This window comes from Nicotiana tomentosiformis, chromosome 1 (genome assembly GCF_000390325.3).
Source record: "Nicotiana tomentosiformis chromosome 1, ASM39032v3, whole genome shotgun sequence".
NCBI classification, from domain to species: domain Eukaryota; kingdom Viridiplantae; phylum Streptophyta; class Magnoliopsida; order Solanales; family Solanaceae; genus Nicotiana; species Nicotiana tomentosiformis.
Window position 1 is genome coordinate 128,843,199 of NC_090812.1, and position 24,172 is coordinate 128,867,370.

A 24,172-nucleotide genomic window follows, 5' to 3' on the forward strand; every position below is an offset into this window, starting at 1 on the left:
CTTTTAACCGTTCATTTATATGACATCCATATAAAAGATATAAGCGCCGGAAGAAGGGCCAATGATACGGTGCCAAGCTAGCACATCTTTTACTTTTCACAAGTTGATATATTAAGGTCTTAGGTCATCTTTATCTTCATTTTTCCATATCCCACGACCAGAGAACACACATAAACATATCCTTAAGCTCTCTTCTAGCAATATCATTAGAACGATCCCTACGACGTAAGTATCGCTATATCGCCTCTCTTTTTCTTTGTAGTTTGAGTTTTGGAAGGTACTTTATAGTTAATAAAATGTCTAATTTCTGTATTTGAGCTTTTATATATCAAGTAAGGTTGATAAATTCATTTCCTAATAGTTAGAAATCACGGGATGATGATCGAAAGCCGCGAGTTTGATTTATTTCACTTTTAGTGGACTGTTTTGTAGTCCACTCGTGTTGGCCTATTGTGCTGATGATTTATGGAGTTTGGAAGGATGAAGGGCATGTAGAAATGCCACATATGGTAGGGTAGTAGGTTGGTCGCTCGTCGTTACAATTTCAGGCTAATTGATAACTTGTTGATTAGGTGTGTTATGGTATATTTGGGGCTTTTATTGTATTGAAGGTCCCGAATTGTAGTTGGGTTATTTTTGAGTTTCTGATTGTATTGTGTTTGTATCGAGCCTATAGTAGGCTTGAGGGAGCAGTAAAATCAGTGGAAATGGTGCCCGTTTTATTTTAGAATCGAGTTGTCATTTGAGATACGTGATATACTAGCACCATCTAAGTTGTACATGTATTTCTTTGTTATAGGGTTGGCGCGCTAGTTGTCGTAGGCTTGTTGTTGAGTTGAATTGATGACATGAGGTATGTTAAGGCTATCCCTTCTTTTCTTTTGTTATGATCCATATGATACAACGAAACGAGCAAGCACACAACTTTCATAAATGATTCTATTCTTAAAAGTACTAGGGTTTCCTATGCTTTTGATTCCCCATGTGTCCTATTATTCTATCATCTGTTCATGGGTCTCAGAAAATGTGTAAGTTGATAAAGTTTATTTCATGATATTAATCAAAGGCATAATGATTTTATGACATTCCGAGAGATCTTATTGACTTACTTCTCATGCATTGCATTCATTTATACATGTATATTGACCCATAACCAGATGATATTATATATGCATATATTATATATATATATATATATATATGGGGTATGGAGAAAGGTTATGGCTTTATATATGCACCACCACCTGATCAGTTGGTATACGTTGATGATTTCGTCTACAGTGGCTGAGATGATATGATGGGATACCCTCAGAGGCTTGATGATGCTATGTATGCATATACCTATGCATGATATGATATTTATACACACATGCATGACATTATAAATTATTCGTGATTCATAGAGCTATTCAGAATTATAGGTTGAGTTCTTTACTCCATGTTTCTTTCATGTCTTTTATATACTATATTCATGCCTTACATACTCGGCACTTTATTTGTAGTTACATCCCTCTTGCCTGGGGATGCTGCATTTCATGCCCGCGGGTCCTGATAGACAGGTTGAGAGTTCTCCTAGTAGGCTATCAGCTCAACGGAAGATTTTTGTGCACTCAACTTGCTCCGGAGTTGCCTATTTGGTCAGTATGATTTGGACATGTATTGATTGGTATGGCGGGGCCTTGTCCCGACCTTTATGACATTTGTGTACTCTCAGAGGCTTGTAGACAGATGTCATGTACATGGATATATGTATGGCCTTATCGGCCTATGTTTTGAGTATACAAATGATCATGTTGGCCTTATAAGCCCGTATGTCACATATATAAGTTTCTATATTATGTTGGGCCGTCCTATGTCTAGTATTCCCTTATGTTTTATTCCCGTTATCTCATGACGTCCCTTCTGGCCCACTTACCCATGACGCTATGGTAAGAAAGATATGTTACGTTGGTACTCGGTTGTGTAAGGCACTGGGTGCCCATCGTGGCCCTGCGGTTTGGGTTGTGACAACAACACTCTCTCACCCACCATGAATGCAACATCAGGAGCCCTCCGATCATCATAACTCTTCTACCTGGACTGCACCATATGAAGCGGATCCTGAATCAACTTGACTTTCTCCAAGACATCCCAAACCAAATCAGTGCCCAACAACCTAGCCTCCCCAGGCTCAAACCAACCAAATGGAGAACGACATTGCCTCCCATATAAGGACTCATAAGGAGCCATTTAAATACTTAATTGGTAGTCGTTGTTGTAGGCGAACTCTGCAAGCGGTAGGAACTGATCCCATGAACCCCCAAAATTGATAACACATGCATGTAGCATGTCCTCCAAGATCTGAATAGTGTGCTCAAACTGCCTATTCATCTGGGGATGAAATGTTGTACTTAACTCGACCTGTGTGCCTAACTCACAGTGCACGGCTCTCCAAAAATGTGATGTGAACTGCGTGCCTCGGTCAGAAATGATGGAAATGGGCACTCCATGCAGACGGATAATCTCCCGGATGTAAATCTGAGTGAGCTGCCCTGAATAATTAGAAGTCATCACCGAAATGAAATGTGCGGACTTAGTCAATCGGTCCACAATAACCTAGACTGCATCATATTTCTTCAATGTCCGTGGTAAGCCTACCACAAAATCCATAGTAATGCGCTTCCACTCCAGTATCTCCAATCGCTGAGTCAACCCTCCCCGTTTCTGATGCTCATACTTCACCTGTTGACAATTCAAACACTGTGAGACATGAGCAACAATATCTTTCTTCATTCTCCGACACCAATAGTGTTGTTTCAAGTCACGGTACATCTTCATGTCACCAGGGTGAATGGAATAGCGCGAGTTGTGAGCCTCCTCAAGGATCCAATCTCTCAACCCATCAACATTTGGAACACAAATCCAGCCTTGAAGCCGCATAACACCATGTCACCAATCACAACCTCCTTAGCACCACCCTGTTGCGCTGTGTCCCTTAACACCATCAAGTGAAGATCATCAAACTAGCGAACGTTGATATGCTCCAACGACGATAACTGTTCCACTACACAAGCCTTGCTAGTGGCCTCTCTGCTACCGATAAACATGCCAACTGCCCATGATCTCAACCTTCCTACTCAATGCATCGGCCAGCATATTGGCCTTCCCCAGATGATATAATATGGTGATATCATAGTCTTTTAGCAACTCTAACCATCTCTGCTATTGCAAATTAAGGTCTTTCTTGAATAGGTGCTGGAGACTCCAATGGTCGGTATAGACCTCACAACGAGTATCGTATAGATAGTGCCTCCAACTCTTCAATGTGTGAACAATAGGTGCCAACTCTAAATCATGCAAAAGGTAATTCTTCTTTGAAACTTCAACTGCCGATATGTGTAAGCAATCACCCTACAGTCCTGCATCAACACCACGCCAAGCCTAATACGCGACGTATCACAATACATTTTGTAAGATCCCGAACATGTAGGCAACACCAACATTGGGGTTGTAGTCAATGCAGTCTTGAGCTTCTGAAATATAGCTTTTTCTCCCTCAAGGTCTGGAGCACGACCCTCAAGTGTTGCTCATGATCCTCCCGACTGCAAGAATATACAAATATGTTGTCAATGAACACGATGATGAATGACTTAAGATATGGCTTAAATACATTGTTCATCAGGTGTTTAAGGCAGCTGGGGCATTGGTCAGCCCGAATGAGATCACAAAAAACTTATAGTGACCATATCGAGTCCTGATATCTTTGGAATGTCCGAATACCGGATCTTCACCTGATGGTTCTCTGACCACAAGTCAATCTTTGAGTAACACTCCGGCACGTTGAAGCTGATCAAATAAGTCATCAATGCGCGGTAGTGGGTACTTGTTCTTGATTGTAACTTTGTTCAGCTACCTGTAATCAATACATATCCTTATAATCCATCCTTATTCTTCACAAATAGAACTGGAGCACTCCAAGGCGAGACACTCGGTCAAATAAATCCCTTATGAAGCAACTCCTGAAGTTGTTCCTTAAATTCCTTCAACTCTGTTGGTGTCGTACGATATGGTGGAATGGATATAGGCTGAGTGTCTGGCACCAAGTCAATACCAAAATTGATATCTCTACAGGGCAGCATACCCAGTAGGTGCACTAGAAACACATCAGGGAAATCTCTCACTACCAGAACTGACTCAACAGTAAGAGTATCAACACTGACATCCCTCACGAAGGCTAGATATACCTAGCACCCTTTCTCAACCATCCGTTGTGCCTTAAAAAAGAACACAACCCTGCTAGAAATATAATCCAAAGTACCTCTCCACTCCATCCGCGGCAACCCTGGCATAGCCAATGTCACGGTCTTGGCACAATCCAGAATAGTGTGATAGGCGGACAACCAATCCATGCCCACCATCATGTCAAAGTCCACCATACTGAGTAGCAGAAGGTCAACATTAGTCTCATAACCCCGGATAGTGACCAAACATGACCGATAAACACGGTCTACAATGATTGAATCTCCCACAGGCATAGACACATATACAGGATCACTCAAAGAATCACGAGATACACCCAAATATGAAATAAGGTAAGATGGAACATACGGATACGTTGAGCCCGAATCAATTAAAACTGAGGAATTCCTATGACAGACCGAAACAATACCTATGATGACACCATCTGATGCGGCCGCCTCCGTTCTACCAGGAAAAGCATAGATTCGAGCCTGACCTCCCCCTCTAGGATGAGCTCTACCCTCCTGACCTCCACCCCTAGCTGACGGTGTAGGTGGAGCGGCAACTGGAGCAGCAACCATTACCTGTGAACCCTATGGAATCCATGGAGCCTGTGAAGTATGTGGAGGTGTACCCCTCCTAAGTCTGGGACAGTCACTCTCTATATACTTAGTATCTCCATACTCAAAACAACCTCTTGGAGGGCGTGGCTATAACAACTGAATCTGACTCGGTCTGCTAGACGGATCGCTGAAGGCACCTCGTGCAGGAGGTGCACTGGAAAGTGGCTGTGCATAATGGGTGGTCTGAGACCACAAAATGGCTAGAGTACTGCGAGTAGTTAGAAGTACTGAATGAACTAGTTGACTCACATATCCTCTACCATGACGAGCTACAACTGGAGCACGGGAACCACTAAATCCGCCTGAATCTTGAGGCTTCTTAGCCTCTCTATCCTCCCTCTCCTAGCCCCGCACCAACATGCGAGGGATCTCCACAACCTGCTAAAACGAAGTATCAGTCTCCAACTCCCGAGCCATGCTGAATCTAAGACCATAACTAAGCCCCTTGATAAATATGCGAACTCGATCTCTGACTGTAGCAACTAAAGCGGGTGCATGACGGGACAAACTCACTGAACCTGATGGCATATTGAGACACCATCATAGTCCCCTGACACAAATCTATATGCTAAATGCATCCCATAGGGCCTGTTGAACAAACTCTATCAAAAACATATCTGAAAACTAAGTGCAAGTGAGTGGGGCTGCATCAGCAGGCCTACCCTCCTCATAAGCCTGCCACTGCCTATAGGCTGCTCTTGAGAGCTGAAATGTTATAAAGGCGGCTCCGCTCACTTCCACAATGCCCATGGTGCGGAGAATACGGTGGAATTTTTTTAGAAAACCCTGTGAATCCTTATTAACTGTGCCACTATAAGTAAGAGGATCATACTTCTTAAACCTCTCAAGTCTCATCTTCTCCTCCTCCGATGCCTCTGGCCTGACCTCAGGCTGAACCAGAATATCGGGTTGTGCTGGCATAACACCCGGGACTTGATCAACATGGACCCGCTGCTTTGGAGTATGGGCTGCGGGAATTTGAGCTCCTCCCCAAGCCTGAGATGTGGCTGGTGCAACTATGATCAATCCTACCTAAGCTAAAGTACCGAACATGCTCAGGAAGTGTGCTAATGTCTCCTAGAGTGCAAGGGTAGTAGCAGGCATATCAGGTGCCTTCTCCCCAACCGGAGCTATTAGTGGCTCCTTCGTCATTGCTTTGGTAGGTGCTATGGATGCTCCGTGTGCCCCTCCCCTGCCTCTACCTTGGGCCCAGCCTCTTACGACTCTAGTAGGGGGCGCAGGTGTCTGCTCAGCTGATCCGCTAGTGCGTGTCCTCACAATCTGTGAGACCATCTGAAAGGAGCACCCTTCTAGGTTAATCTAGTCAAAGGAGCTGCGATGGATAAAAAAAACCTCCATGAAACAACGATAATAACCCTCCAAACCCAAGAAGCTCCAAATCTCTATAGCTCAAAATGGTTTAGGCTAGTTCTGAACTGCCTCAATCTTGTTCGGATCCACCTTGATCCCCTCACTAGACACCACGTGGCTCAAGAAGGCCACTGAATCAAGTCAAAATTTGCACTTGGAGAATTTAGCATATAGCTTCTTCTCCCTCAAAGTCTGAAGCACAATCTGCAAGTGCTGCTCATGATCCTCCAGATTGCGAGAATACACCAATATATCATTAATGAACACGATGATGAAGGAATCAAGATACGGTTGGAATACGTTGTTCATCAAGTGCATAAAGAATGCTGGGACATTGGTCAGGCCAAAAGACATCACCAAAAACTAATAGTGACCATAGCGAGTCCTGAAAGCCATTTTCAGAATGTTTGAAGCCCGGATCACTGATGATATCCTGATCTAGGTCAATCTTCGAGAACACCTTAGCGCCCTGAAGATGGTCAAAAAATCATCAATACGTGGTAGTGGGTACTTGTTCTTGACTGTAACTTTGTTCAGCTTCCTGTAATCAATACATATCTGTAGAGTGCTATCTTGCTTCTTCAGAAATAGAACTAGAGCACCCTAAGATGAGACACTCGGTATGATAAAACCCTTGTCAAGAAACTCCTGATGTTGTCACTTTAGTTCATTCAACTCCACTAGCGCCATGCGATATGGTACATTAGAGATGGGCTGAGTGCCCAACACCAGGTCAATACCAAAATCAATGTCTCGATCAAGCGACATGCCTGGTAGATCTGCGGGGAATAAATCTGGAAAGTCACTCACTACCGGAAATAACTCAATAGTAGGAGTATCAGCACTACAATCCCTCACGGAGGCTAAATATGCCAAGCACCCCTTCTCAACCATCTGTTGTGCCTTCAGAAAGGATGCCACCCTACTGGAAACATGACTCAATGAACCTCTCCACTCCAACTGTGGCAACCCCAGCATAGCCCACGTCAGAGTCTTAGCGTGAAAATCAATAATAGCGTGATATGGTGACGAACAGTCCATGCCCAAAATAAAATCAAAGTCCACCTGTAGAGTAAAATAAGATCTACCCTAGTCTTGTAACCCCCGATAGAAACCACACACGAGCGATAGACATGATCTACCACAATAAAATCTCCCACCGGCGTAGACACATAAACAGGAGCACTCAAAGTATCACGAGACATATCCAAATATGGGGCAAAATAGGATAACACATACAAATAAGTGTAACTAGGATCAAATAAAATTGAGGCATCTTTATGACAAACTGGAACAATACCTGTGATGACCGCATTAGATAACCCTGCCTCGAGTCTAGCTGAAAATGCATAGGAATGGGGCATAGCCCCACTAGTCGGGCCTCTACTTCTCAGAAGGCCTCTTCCCCACTGGCCTCCACCTCTAATGGCTTGACCACCACTCCAGGCTACCTGACCCCCGCCTCTAGCTGGCTAAGTGGATGGTGGAGCAATCGGTGTCGGAACCATTGCGCGAGAACCCTACTGAGGCTCACTGATCTGAATCCTGGAAGAGTACCTCCTAATATGACCTGAACCTCCACACTCAAAGCACTCTCTCGACTAATGTGCCTGATGAATCTGGGACTGATCTTGACGGCCAGAATAACCACTATGATAGCTCTGAATCAGTGGTGCACTGATGGGAGCTTGAGGTGCACTATAGGTCGGCTGCTTAGGACGAGACTAGTAAGAACCACGACTTCCTGAAGCACTGTGTGATGCCTGAAGTGCCGACTGAACCAGCCTGGTAGGATGGCCTCTACCAAAATAATCCCAGCCTCCAGATGAGGCACCACTGAAACCACCAAAATAATGAGGCTTCTTCTCAGAGGTCGCCTCTCTGCCCTGACTACAAACCCTCTTGACCCGTCTAGCAATCTATACAAACCAGTTGAAAGAAATATCATCCTCAATCTCTCTGGCCATCTGTAGCGTGATAGCATAAGTAAGACCATCAATAAATCTCCTCACCCTCTCCCTCTCAGTAAGGATAAAGACAACTGCATAGAGAGATAAATCCATAAATTTGGTCTCGTACTCGGTAACGATCATGCTACATTACTAGAGGCGCTCAAACTGGCTGCAGTGGTCCACTCTCAGATTGAAGGGGATGAACTTCTCCAAAATTAGTTGTGAGAACTGATCCCAAGTGAGTGGAGGTGAACCTGCTGGTCTTCATCGAACATACTCCTGCCACCACCTCTTGGCAGATCCATACACCTGAAATATCGCAAAGTTAACTCCATTGGATTCCACTATATCCATGTTGTGCAGTACCCCGTGGCGACGATCTATGAAATCCTGTGGGTCCTTAGAAGGTGTACCACCAAATCGAATAGGAAATAGCTTAGTGAACTTGTCTAATCTCCACCCCCAGTCAGAGTTTGATATCCGTGAGCCACCTACTCTGGAGTGTAAGTAGCAGGAGTCTGGGCTCCTCCCCCAGCCAAAGAGAAGGCCAGTTCCATAGGATCCACACTGGCTTGGGCCACACTCTCCATAAGGCCCATTAGGAGGACTAGAGGGTCCTAAAGTATGGGAGTGGAAATGAACCTCTCCGGGACTTGAGCTGGTCCAAATGGTATAGTGTGAATAGGGATCTCCTCCTCCAACTCAATCTAAGGCTCTACAATAGGTTTTGTTACGCGTGCTCTGACTGAGCTCTACCTCTACCTCTGTCCCTACCTCGTCCCTCCCCCTGGTACTGGCTGCAACCTGGCGCTCCGACTCCTGATCAGTGGTAGATGTTGTGCGTGTCCTCGCCATATGTGAGAGAATAAGAATAGAATGATTCAAACTCAATGATAGAATAAAATCGCGCGATAGAGAAAGAAGTGAAATTTTCCTAAAGCCATATAGCGTCTAGAAGATAAGTGTTGACCCCTCCGTAACGATTCTCCAAACTCTACTAAACTTGCTCATGACTTGTGAGACCTAGGGAACCTAGTGCTCTGATACAAACTTGTCACAACCCGAAATCCTAATCATGGGGCCGTGATGGTGATTAACGTCCACTTTCTAGGCAAGCCAACATTAGTACATGACTATTCATTTTTACACCAATTTGAAAGCAATTTTAAAAAGAATTCAAGATGTAGAATTTCAAAACAAATAGTTATAAACACTCAACACGCTGACTAGTGAAACCCCGAAATCTGGTGTCACAAGTACATAAGCATACTAGAAGTGCTACAATCAAAATCTGAATGAAAATACAATTGTTTGTAACAAAATAAATAGTAAAACTAGATAAGGAAGGGGACTTTAGGGATTGCGATCGCCGTGCAGCTCTACCTCAAGTCTCCAGATGCAGATATGATCCGAGCAAAGACTCTGCTAGACGCCGCTGTGACCAATACTAAAATCTGCACAAGAAGGGCAGAAGTGTAGTATGAGTACAACCGACCCCATGTACTCCATAAGTGCCGAGCCTAACCTCGACGAAGTAGTGACGAGGCTATAACAAGGCACTCATTATAAACATGTGCAAGTATAAATGAAATAACAACAAAACAAAGAAAACGAGTATAACATGAAAAAAAGAACATGAAATACATAACAAAGGGCCCCGAGATAACATCAAAGCTCAATTTTCTCAGTACAACACGGATTAGGAAAACAACAACTCAAAACAGTTAAATATATCTTCTCCATTGCGGCGCACAACCCATTCCACAAATATATATATATATAAATAACATGTCTTCTCTATTGCGGCGTGCATCCCGATACACAAATATATACAAATAACATGTCTTCTCCGTTACAGCGGGCAACCTGATCCACCAATATATACAAATACTATTGCAGCGTACAACCCGATCCCATAAAGTAATACCAATATTCGTTGCGGTGTGCAATCCGATCCCAAAAAGTAATACGAATATTCGTTGCGGCATACAACCCGATCCCGCACAATAAATATATATATATATATATATATATATATATATATATATATATATATATATATATATATGTGTGTGTGTGTGTGTGTGTGTGTGTTGCGGCGCACAAACCGATCCTAAATAATTTAATTTAAACGAATAAACTGCAACCAACTACGACGTATCCCAAAGTAAAACACAATAAGGGAATTACATAATTAAAACATAAAGCAAAAAAAGTAGTTATCTAACAACACACAAGGTCATAAAGCAAGTAAGCGCAGTCAATAAATAAAGGCACAGATACATGGAAACAATTATCAATTAAGGCATGTTACGGATAAAGGCATGAATTTAACAAATACGGGCAAGTAGCAATTAAAGTATTTAACAAGTAATAACATAGATTAAATGAAGGCATGAAATAATTGAAGACAATAAATAAATATCCCAACCCGCATGCTTAACCCATGACTATGTATATACATTTGTCACCTTGCATATACGCGGTCCCCACACATAAATCAAATAGCAAATAAACCAATCAAGTCCTAATTTCTTCAAGTCAAGGTTAATCACAACATTTACCTCTTCCCACAACCAAATCAGTGATCAACCACGGCTTTTCCTTTAGAATTAGCCTCTAAACTAATCAAATCTAGCAAAATATAGTTCAAATAATTCAAAATAAGCTTTGGAAACTACCCACGAGTGAAAAATATTCATCTTTAATGAAATTCGAGATAGTCAACAAAAGTCAACCCCGGGTTCATTTGGTTGAAACCCGAGAGTCAGAACAAAACCCGATTACCCATTCACCCCCGAGCCCGGTTATGTGATTTGTTTTGAAATCCGACCTTAATTTGAGGTCTAAATCTTAATTTTACAAAATCCCTAACTTTTACCCAAAACCCCGAATTTCTACCTTGAAATTTATAAATTAAGGTTAAAAATCAATGGGTGATTATGGAAATACATACATACTAGTTAAAATGTACTAACCAATGAAGTTGGGATGAAAAACTCTCCAAAATTCTCTCTAGTCCGAGCTCTAGCTTTCAAAAATTGTGGTGAATGAATAAACCCCGACTTTCAGCTCTTTAAATAATTGGGTGTCAGGTGTTCTTCGTGTTCGCGAAACACATGTCACGTTCGCGAAGAGCACTGGTCCATTGGCCTTCACATTCACGAAGTCCCTATCGCATTCGTGAAGGCATCCCCAGCCAAGCCTCCCCGTTCGCGACCTGTTGGTTGCATTCACAATGAAGGATTCCCCTGCCTTCTCCCCAGCCAACCAAAGTTACGCATTCGCTTGCGGCCATTTGCATTCTCAAAGGGAAATTACCCCCAGGCCCTCGCGTTCGAGATCCACCTCTCTCGTTCCTGTATTATACCATCCCCAGCTTAAATCTTTCCCCTTCATGATCGCGAAGCACTGGACACCAGAAGCAAAAGCCAGCAGTTCTCTAAGTCGAAAAATGGTCTGGAACCAATCTGACACTCACCCGAGCCCCTCAAGCTCCAAACCGAACATGCACACATGTGTAATAACATCATATAACAAGAATCGATCATCAAAACTCAATATTCAACTTGAAAACTCGTTGTTTACAATCTTTCACATAATGCGCTGAAACGTGCTCAGATCACCCCGGACTCTAACCAAACGTGTGTACAAGTAAAAAATATCATACGAACCTACCGGTATCGTCAAAATACCGATCCGAGGTCGTTTACTAAGAACTTTGACCGTGGTCAACTCAAACTATTTTTAAAGCCAAAAATCACATTTTCTTTAAAATTTGACGTAAAAACTTTCCAAAAAATGATACAGACCACGCACGCAAGTCATATAACATCTAATAAAGCTATGAGAGATCTCGTAACACGAAAATAAGGGCTAGTTCTAAAAATGGCCTATCGGGTCATTACGGGGCTGAAAGGAGTGATGAGCTAGGCGAAGTTCGATGCTCACTTTCCACAGCTAACAATAATAAAAATAGTTGAATAATAGCACATGAAAGAGAATAGTTCAAATGATGACATGCTCAACTCAACATAATAAGAGAAAAATAGGCATGCTCTTTAGATATAATAATCAAGGCACCACCTTCCATAGAATTCACTTAAACAAGTATTTAACAGGATAAAAGCGCGATATACAGCTCCATGCCTGCATGTCAATCATACATGCCAGATCAACAATTTTGACAGTTAAATCACCAAGTATAAATAACTCTCGGGACATTCATAGTACATGGCACAATGCCCCTGAAACATACTCTAAGTACACTTATGGTGCCTAGCTCGGAGCCCATGGACCCTCACACACATATACAAACGCTCAGTGTTGTACGAGTGCCTGACACAAGTCCCTCACTCAAGCACATATATGAGCTTGTGCGTGTACTCACAGTGAATACCAAACTCCAGAGGGGCCCGTCCTTGCCCAATCGATGATCGGATCTAAGTCAGCGATCAATATCATACAGCAGAACATGGGGCCTGGTGCAACGTCGCCCCCTAATCTGTACCACATAGCCTAATGTGGGGCATGGTGTACGCTTCACCTTAATATCAATACCAACACGGCTCTATGGCCCAAGACCGGTCATCAATCCGCTCAAGTATCCATATGCCAACATCTCACAAAAATATAATCCAATTAACCACACGGAATAGAACAACATACCACAAATCCAGCACAAACTCGTGTCACATAAAAGGACACCAATAACATATGAGATAACATATCAAAAAGTGCATATAAACATAGATATAACACGCGAATATAATTATCATGACTGAAAGGTTATGACTACGGCTAAGGAAAATAGCTCAACATAGAAAAACAACCCTATCATGTCTCAAACAATTAAGTAGATAGCCTAGACACGATTTCTAACATGCATAGTAACTCACGTAGTCATACAAATAGAGAAAACATGGTATCAAAGAAACCTGATAGTAAAACAAGGCATATAATAGCCTAAGAACTACCCAGATCATGAGTAATCATGGTGCACACATATAAACTCTCCACCTAGCATACACGTCACCCCCATCACATAACAAATACCATAACCAATGGGGAATTACCCTCAAATCCAAGTTTAGACAGGTTGCTTACCTTATCCGGGCTAATCTTCAACCTCGAATCGCATAAAAACCTTGATCTAGCTCTCTAACCGTGCAAATCCAAGCCAAACATCATCCAAGGAAATCCACAATGCCATAGGAAGAGATCCCAATCCATAAAGCTTCGATCTTTCATGAAATCTCCACAAGTCAACAAAAGTCAACTCAGGCCCGCGTGCCCGAAATGTGAAACCAATACAAGAATCTGATAACCCATAAACTAACGAGTCGAAATATATATTTAATTTCCAAATTCATGTCTAAATCGATGGTCAAAACCCTTTGAAGTGTAGACAAAAATCCCAAATTTACTTTGAGATTTCATCAACCAAACGCCAAAATCAAGAGTAGATTCATGAATAATAATCAAATCCGAGTTAAAACCACTTACCCAATCCCTAAACAATCGTCTAAACAATCATCTAAACAATCGTCCTAAACAATCGTCTCAAACCAAGCTCCCAATCTCAAAATAATGAAAAATGAGCTAAACCCCCGAAATAAATACATTGCCCAGCAATTCACACTTCTGCGGACCATATGTCGCTTCTGTGACACCGCATCTTCGGCCAAATCCTTGTAAATGCGAAAACCTCTAAAGTCCCAACCTTCTGCTTCTGCGGACAAGCACCCGCTTTGGCAGATTCGCTTTTGCAGCTATCTCTTCGCATCTACACTCTCGCAAATGCGCACAAGTAAGCGCTTTTGCAAACCTGCCTTGTCCAGCCGTCCATCGCATATGCGACCAATAATCCGTACCGCGAACTCACACATGTGCACCAAACCTCTCATGTGCGAAAACACCAGACCAGAACTACCAACCTTCTCCCAAACAATCCAAAACCAACCTGAAACACACCTGAGCCTCTCGGAACCCTGTCTAATCACACCAACCAGTCCCAAAACATAATACGGACCTACTCGAGGTCTCAAATAATACAAAAATAACATCAAAACCATAAATCACACCTTCCTTCAAGCTTAATGAACTAATCAACTTCCAACTTTTAATTCTCATGTTGAACCACGTCTACCCAACTCGGAATGACCTTAAATTTTGAACACAAGTCCCAAATGACATAACGAACCTATTCCAACTCCTGGTATAACAATCCGATCCCGATAACATAAAATTCAACTCCCGGATAAACCTATGAACTTTTCAAACCTTCAACCTTTCCAACTTTCATCAATTTGAGCCAAATCAACCTAGAAACCTCCAAATTCAAATCTGAACTTGCGCCCAAGTCCAAAATTGCCATACAAACCTATTGAGACTATCAAATCCCAATTCCGAGGTCATTTACAAACCTTGGTGAACTCTTCCAACTTGAAGCTTCTGAAATGAGGTTTACTCTCCCAATCAAGTCCGAACATTTCAAAAATCAAAACGAACTATAAGTGCAAGTCACAATGCATAATGTGAAGTTACTCAAGGTCTCATCATGCCGAATAAATTGCTAAAGCTCAAAATGACTGGTCGAATCGTTACATTCTCCCTCACTTAAACATACATTGGTCCTCGAACGTACCAAGAGTCATTCCAAAGATGTCATAATCACTGCATAACTCATCATACACTTGCCCATGGGTGATCTCACAACACCAGAATCCACATAAGGCCATTACACCATGTGAACTGAAATTCTTCCTTTAACCTTAGCTTAAGAATCCATAGGACCAAATTCGAACTTCCCGAGCCACCTCACGATTCGATTCTTATATATATACATTATATCAATCACAACAAGCCGTATCAAAGCATGAGTATACTTACAAGATGTAACCACACGATGTACGACATAACTCACAGGCCCATAGCAATATTTTCCAATCACAATAGCTGATCATAACCAAACCCGGTACCGGTATTATACCTACCAATAATAAAACCTTGTTCCAAACCTCGCAATATTGCTAATGATGCCAAAAACATGTACAAACTAATTAGTGACATTCTTCTTTCAAACATACCTGATATAAATTCGATAGCATTTATTCTAAGTCCAAAAACATGTCTCACCCAGTACAAGATGCTCGACTGACAGGCCATATCAAATATCGTCATGGACTTCATATGACGTGATACGAGCACCAACAAACAACCACTCATATATGATAAATAATGGAAAGAGAACCAAAAAGAGAAATCATAAGAGCATAATGATATGAATCCATCCCATAAGGGAGAAAAAAAACACACAAAACGAACACGGGGAGTCACACCCAATTAAAATCTCATTGTGAAGTGCAACCCAATCCACACATGATATCATTGCAGTGTGCAACCCGATCCACATACATCAATCCACATGGGAATACCCACTGAGCCAAAATGCTCATTTTGACTTTCTTATAGTGCATAAACATAACCATGGGAAAAAATATAGCATAATGCTCTAGAAAAGGCCAAGCACGACTAAGGTGAAATTAGCAAGTCAACATCTCAAGAGCCATCTCGTTCATCATCGCCACAAAATCCTAAACAAAAACCACAACATGCAGTTGAATAGCTGAGTCATCTTACAACTCATCGCAGCATAAGGAAGTAACACATGGAATTGATCAAGGCAGGAATAACATCCATTCCACCCGATGACACACCCATAGCAAATGCTGTGCTGAGCAAACAAATCTAGTATATTAAGGAATACAAATTCACATTAGGCCTATCAATGGCCCCTCAAACTGATTCGGGCCATTACACGATAAGTGAATAGCCATCCAAAAGTCCACGGTGGCTCTAACCATATAACAAACAATCAATTGTCAACTACTTAATACACTTCCATAGTCCCCAACTAGGAGTTTGGTTCACCTCTCAGAAAATAAAATCTTCAAACTACGAGAATACCAAAATCCCCATACCTGATTTCCAACTCATTCCCTCATACGACTGACACATTACGCATATAAAATATCTCGTAGGAAATACTCCCATAACCTTCCACACCGAGCAGCAAACCTGAACATCAAAGGCCACCAACCGTGCTATATTTGTAATACAAGCCAAGCATCTACAAACCGATATACAATACATCTACCATAAAACCGCGCCCTTCTCAAGCGATACAAAGTAGCGCTAGCACACTCTTAAACATCCAAAATTTCTCTTACTAACTAGAACTCATGACCTCCCTATCAAATCTGAACTGCAACCTTGTTCCTTCAACTCCAATTCCATACAGCTCACTGTATCTATCATGCTTTGATGCAAAAACACAAGGATCCCGTCATCAATTCTAGATCAAGAATAGGATACACACTCTATCAACCAAAAACCATCCACTGAGTCAACTCAGGAGAAATCACAACACGCAAGAAATTTCTATGCCTAAAGAAGACACCAACAGCAAGTCTTGATCACAAATATCATAAGCTCTTCGGAACCCATGTGTACGTAACCAAGCCAGTCGAATTGAATCCCTCTAGATCTCCCAATGTAATGACCCGGCCAGTTATTTTGAGCATTTGCATTCAGTCTGGTGGTTTGAGGTCATTAATAGCTTCATATAGTGTATTATAACTTGCGTGTATTGTTGGTTTTGGTCTTCGAGTAATTTGGAAGAATAATTCTTAAATAGGAAGCTTTAAGTTGGAAGTGTTGACCAAGTTTGACTTTCATGTATTTGATCTCCTATCGGAATTTTGATGCTTCCCTTAGGTCAAGATGGTAATATTGGACTTGGAAATATGCCCGTAATTGCATTTGGATGCTTTTAGAACGTTTTTGCACTATTTGGCAAAAGTAGTTGAATTTCAGTTCTGGATTATGGAAGTTATGGAATAAGGGTATTGTGGGTTATCAGATATTTTGTTCTATGGATTCGAGCCAAGAGGGGGAGTCCGCTATCGACGATCAGATTAAATAGTTATGTGTTGTATTAGTTTCGGTTTTAGGCATATTTGAGGATAAGTTATGACTTGCAGAGGTTGGTTGAGGACGACTTGAGCAAGGAAATTTCTGGATGCATGATTGTTGGTTCCCCAAGTACACGCAAGTATACGTGATTGTCAAGTAATAAAGTGACTCGAGAGTCGGATGTCGAACCCACAGAGACTTACATTAACCGTTAACTAAGCAAACTAAAATCAACTTATTGTCCAAGATATTTAAGAGTGATGTTTTCCTATTAATCTACTATTGCAGAAATTAAACACGTAACCAAGAGAGACATAGATTCCAGGATTGTGGTCGGTTTATCAATCCTATTGAGTTCGTAATTACACTTGTTAATCCAAATTTTCTATGATTGCTAGTTGACCGGATCGTTTATATATATAGCATGTTCCCACAATACTAGCCGTCAATCCATAATATATCAACCCTATATTCCTATGGTCTTGAATCTATCATGAACGAATATAATACGGCATTTAACTAAGCAAGACTGTTAGGTATATTCTTATCCAAACTGCGAAATCTTTCCCTGTGCCACGGGTTCAGAAACAAGCTCTCTCTAATTCTACTCTAATCTAAACACGACTTTCCCAAGCATAGCATAGATATTAAATAGAACTCAACTGATGGCCAAATAATTAAGCAATTATGCATATAATTAGAGAAACAACCAAAGATGATAACTCGAATTAACGGTAATATAATTAATAAACTTCAATATTCATGACAACCACAACCCTAGAACGTGAAGTTTAGCTCCACATAGATATGGTAGCAAAACAACAAATCATCTAGAAAAAGTAAAGATTACTAAGTTTGATGGAAGAAAGATGGAATCTGATGAATTTCGTCCTCCACGGCGGCTCCGTGCTCTCCCTAGGTCTAAAGTCCTCCAAAGGCGGTCCCCCAAATTTCTAAGAATAGTGTTTAATGACTATTTATATGTGTAGGGAAAAAACCTAGACGAAATAACCAAGTCCAAAACCAAAAAGGAGACAAAATAAGCTCGAAACTGGACCCGTGCGTCGCCACGTGGACCGCATGACGCACCTCGCGTCAGGCTGCACGTCGCGAGCTTAAACGCGAGATGAGAGACTCGTGCCGCCTGCTTCCGCCTAACGTTGTTTCTTTCCAATTGAGTTACTTTGGTGCTTACTTTACAATTCTGATTTCGTTTGAATCTCGTTGCTTTTGAGTCCTGTCAGATATTCTCCAAACCTTCACTCTTTAATTCTTGTGACTACAATTGCATGCAATCATTTAAATACATGTAATATACTTCCAAAATATTTGCTTTGCTCACAATTTCATCTCCAATGTACCTACACATAAAATAAACTCAATTAAGCACAAATATAGTATAGTTTAGCATTAAACCACCTAAATGTAAGGTAAGTAATGCACTAAAAATATGAAATTATAGCCAAACATCACTACCCCACACTTAAACGTTGCTCGTCCTCGATTCAACCAACAATTCACAATATCCTTGAGCACTTTGTATTTACACAATTGAGGCACACTACACTAATGACCATGGTTTATAGCAACAATTAAACTTTAGCATGTGCAATCACTTACACTTCCCGTAACTTATGCCATTCTTCAAAAATATTCACAACAAAGACAACATGCTCCTAACAATCCTAGCCTCAAAAACCAACTCAATGCCATAATGCACTCATGGCTTGAACACCTAACATCATAGAGAGAAGTCTAATAACGTTACCTATCCCTTGGGAAATCATGTGCCTTACAACAAGAACAAAGGAGTAAGTTGAATCCATACATTCAAATCAAATGCTCAAATATATTTTAAGGACTCATATATATCAAAGAAAATCTCTCACTCTCACAAAATAAGTCACATGCATGCAATTGGCACCATAGGCTTGCCCTTAATGTAAATCTCTACTAATGTAGGCTTACTCAGTCTAAAATCAATTAGGACCTTTTTTTATGGTTGTAATGTGGGCTGAGGGACGGGAAGGATATATTTAGGAATAGTGGCTAACCCTCCGAAGCACTTTAACACATCACATAATCAACTGTAAGCGTAAATTCTTCAATGGCAATTTTAATTTCACAACTAAAATCATCCCTAACAATGTTCCCTCTTTCTTTAAGCACTACTTTAATTCATTCCCACTAGCAAGAACAAAATATCAATTTATTCAACTAAATTTTTTTTTCTTCAGATTTTTCTTCTTCTTTATTTCTTTTTTAATTTCCGCTAGTGGTGTATTCTTTTACAAAACAAATGCACATTTCTTTCTTTCACCGGTTCCACTCAAAAGTCACCCCACATTTAGTCCCTTCTTACTCCTTTTAGCGCTCATCTCACAATTAAAGTGCCTTAAGAGGTAAAAAGATCAAAACAATGTCAATTTAGAACAAAAGAGGTTTAGGCTTGTAATGTGGGTGCCAAATAAAAGTCTATAAGCTCAAAATGGTTAACTAGGGATATATTTTATTTGTGATAAGCATTAAACTCAAAAAGAACAAAGATAGCCTAAAATCATTTTTCAAACCGAGTATCACCTAAACCTTCGCTTCGACTCACATATCGGGCAAGTTCTAGACACAAGCACAATAACATGGACTATACAAAAATCTCACCACACATGGCACATGACTCACTAAGGACGATTTTATTCCGACTCTCAACAAATGCAAGTATTCACGGAGCCACAAGATATTAAGCATTAAGCACAAAGTGAACATAAGTCAAGAAAATGAGACACATGCGTCACAAAACATGCTATCCAAATAACCAAGGCATCATAAGCACATTTAGCACATAGGGAAGATACTACGCATGCCAAAGCCTAAATATGCTACTATCAAACAAGTCAAGGGCGCCTAGGAATCTCATCTTTCTTCCTCCATTTATTCCCTAATTTCTAATCTACTCTAAAAATAAATTAAATTTAAAAAGGAAAAACTACTACCCGGTTAAAACTACAACCCATGGAAAAGAACTGAGGCACAAAGAAAAATCACAGTGGATTATTACTACCTAAAGAAAGCTAAAAGACATATTTTAGATTTTTGTTTAGACTTTAATCCCTCAAGAAAACTGTCTAGGAGATCCATCGTCAGGAAAAATCCAATTTTTCTACATTTTTTGATTTGTTTTTTTATTTATTTATTTTCCACATTTTAAAAAAGATAAATTAAACTACTGAAATACTACACAACTACGAAAACAAAAATAATAAGCTAAAATCAAAATAAGAAGTTAACATTTTCTAGCATACTACTACTAATTATCTAGAGGAATTCTCCCACCTCACACTTAAAGGAGTGCAGTATCCCCAATGCACAAATAAAGCAAAATAATAACGAGGGTGGACAAGAAACTCCCTGAAAGGCCAAACGCCGAAGCAATAGCGGCTCACGGGGTACTCACACTTCCCCCAGGCATGGTCCTTTGTGTGGGCACCCCACACTTAGTTCTCACCATCTAGCTAGTTTTTGCACTCTTCCAATGGCTTTGCCTCCTATGCTTATAATCCTACAAAATAAAAACAGACACTACAAAAATAATATAAATAAAATAAAATAAATGCAGTAAAGCTGGGTTGCCTCCCATCAAGCGCCTGATTTAACGTTGCGGCATGACTTGAACCACTTTTTGTCTCCACCTCGAACTTATGAATTAAGCCCCCAATAGGGCATCCAGTCTGTGGCTATGCTCCTTCGGTGGGGCAACAAAGAAAACTAAGCCAAGCAATAAATTTTCCACTCTACACTTCTTGGCCTTTAGATGAGGATTGTAATTTTTACTTTTTGGCACAACGAATTCAAGAATGTAAGCACCCCGTTCCTTGTCCATTGGCTCCTCCAAAGGCTCAGATGACTCGATTTCCATTTCATCATCCAAACACAATGTTGAAAATGTATGGAATGAGGACCAATACGTCCTAACTCTAAAATTGTATTACTCTTTACATCCTCATATTTACATGCACTAGAATCTTCAAATATAACATTATCTGCATCCTCGCATGGCTCTAGTGTGCTTTTCTCAACATGGGCATCATCAACAAATATATGCTCGAATGATTGACTCTCCATTTTTAGCTCCTCAATTTGGCGTATAAGCTCCTTTTCAACTTCACATAACTCATTACTATTTTGTTGGGCGTTAGACTCATCAACCTTTGAAATCAATTGAGCTCCCAAGTCGTGAATAGCAGTGCCAAATTTTTCGATCTCTTGTCCCAGTTCATCTCTTCCTTCTATTAAGTCTTTTATCCCATCTATAATTTTCTCACGTTGAGCCTCATATATTTCCAATCTTTCAGCTTATTCCACCAGCCAAGTTTGACTCATAATCTCCTCTTTTTCAAAATTCTCCTCTTGCTGGTACTCTCTCTCTTCATTCAATTCTTCCATATTGGCCTTCATTCTTGTGATTGTCGCCCTCATTCTTTTCATATCTTTTTTGAGTTCATCATGTTGCTCTGCTACTTGCCTCAGAATATCCCTAATATATGCATCACGTTCCATATCCTGCACTCCATTGCCCCTATCAAACTCACAAACACTGTTAGCAAGATCATAATAAGGGCTCAGAGAAGGATGAAAAGAATTAGGACAACCATCCCAATGACCATCTTGACCACCACACATATTACAAATATTCCACTCAAATAATTGAAATTGTGCGCACAACTCGCTCCCGGGAATATTCTAATATTTTTTCCACCAGTGGGGTCCTCCACAATATGGACAAGGATCATCAAAATAAGAATAACCATCATCCGAATAATTTACATTCCAAGATGCCATGTGAAAGTAAGTAAAAGAAAAAAAATACTAACTAAATAAGAAAATTAAAAACATGAACAAAAATCAATTAAAATCTTTACTCAGATAAACAATCAATAACTAAGTCCCCGGCAACGACACCAAAAACTTGTTGGTTCCCCAAGTACACACAAGTATACGTGGTCGTCAAGTAATAAAGTGACTCGAAAGTCGAATGTCAAACCCACAGAGATTTAGATTAACCGTTAACTAAGCAAACTAAAATTAATTTATTGTCCAAGATATTTAAGAGTGATATTTTTCTATTAATCTACTATTGCGGAAATTAAACATGTAACCAAAGGAGATATAGATTGCAGGGTTATGGTCGGTTTATCAATCCTATTGAGTTCGTAATTACACCTGTTAATCCAAATTATCTATGATTGCTAGTTGACCGGATCGTTTATATAAATAGCATATTCCCACAATACTATCCGTCTATCCATAATATATCAAACCTATATTCCTATGGTCTTGAATCTATCATGAACGAATATAATACGGTATTCAACTAAGCAAGACTGTTAGGTATATTCCTATCCAAACCACGAAATCTTTCCATGTGCCACGGGTTCAGAAACAAGCTCTCTCTAATTTTACTCTAATCTAAACACGGCTTTCCCAAACATAGCATAGATAGTAAATAGAACGCAACTGAAGGCCAAATAATTAAGCAATTATGCACAGAATTAGAGAAACAACCAAAGATGATAACTCGAATTAGCGGTAATATAATTAATAAACTTCAATATTCATGACAACTACAACCCTAAAACATGAAGTTTAGCTCCACATAGGCATGGTAACAAAACAACAAATCATCAAGAAAAATTAAAGATTACTAAGTTTGATGGAAGAAAGATGGAATCTGATAAATTTCGGCTTCCACGGCGGCTCCATGCTCTCCCTAGGTTTAAATTCCTCCAAAGGCGGTCCCCCAAATCTCTAAAAATGGTGTTTAATAACTATTTATATGTGTAGGAAAAAAAACCTAGACGAAATAACCAAGTCCAAAACCAAAAAGGAGATAAAATAAGCTCGAAATTGGACCCGCGCGTCACCACGTGGACCACACGACGCACCTCGCGTCAGGCTGCGCGTCGCGAGCTTAAACGCGAGATGAGAGACTCGCGCCGCCTGCTTCTGCCTAACATTTTTGCTTTCCAATTGAGTTGCTTTGCTGCTTTGTTTACAATTCTGATTTCGTTTGAATCTCGTTCCTTTTAAGTGTTGTCAGATATTGTCCAAACCTTTACTCTTTAATTCTTGTGACTACAATTGCATGCAATCATTTAAATACATGTAATATACTTCCAAAATATTTGCTTTTCTCACAATTTCATCTCCAATGTACCTACACATAAAATAAACTTAATTAATCACAAATATAGTATAGTTTAACATTAAAGCACCTAAATGTAAGGTAAGTAATGCACTAAAAATATGGAATTATAGCCAAACATCAATGATGTATTATGGAAATCCTGAAATGATTTGGGTTTGTTATTCATGGTAGATGAAATGTGATAAGAAAAGGGAGTCACTCAGTTGCGTTAAGGTGGGGTTACTTCTTTGGGTGTTTGTGTGCTAATGGAGCACAAGTCGTTCGACTTGTTTGGGAGGAGCATTTGAGAGTACAACAGGGTGGATGACTCTCGAGAAGGTTTTAATGGGTTCAAGATCTATATGTGGTATTTAAGGAACTTACAGATTTGTAAAAGACTAAGATCTAAGATTTGCATTGGATGGTGCTGGGATTTGCAGTATTTCTGTATTATTATGCATTCTACATTTCAGTATTAGAGAGACTAAGGAAATAGCTTTTGATTCACATAAGGTCTCTTCAAAGTGGGTATCACAGATGCGGTATTTAGGGTGGTAAGAGGGAATAAAGTGGCTTACGGTTTGTAGGGTAATGTGGTTTCATACTAGGATCTTTTGTGGTGATATTTGGTTGAGGATCGTGGTGTTCTAGAAAGGAGAAGTGTTAACTTGAAGGCAATTCGGAAAGAGCTTGAAGAGATAGGATAGCTTGTTAGTAGATTGGATCAGCATACTAGTGGATATAATAGGTTCTTTTGGTTCTTTTGATGTGGTGAGGCTTTAACGTTGTTTTATGGCAATACTCTTGGGTTTGGTGACCTACGCGACTTGTTTGATTTAGAGGAATTCAGT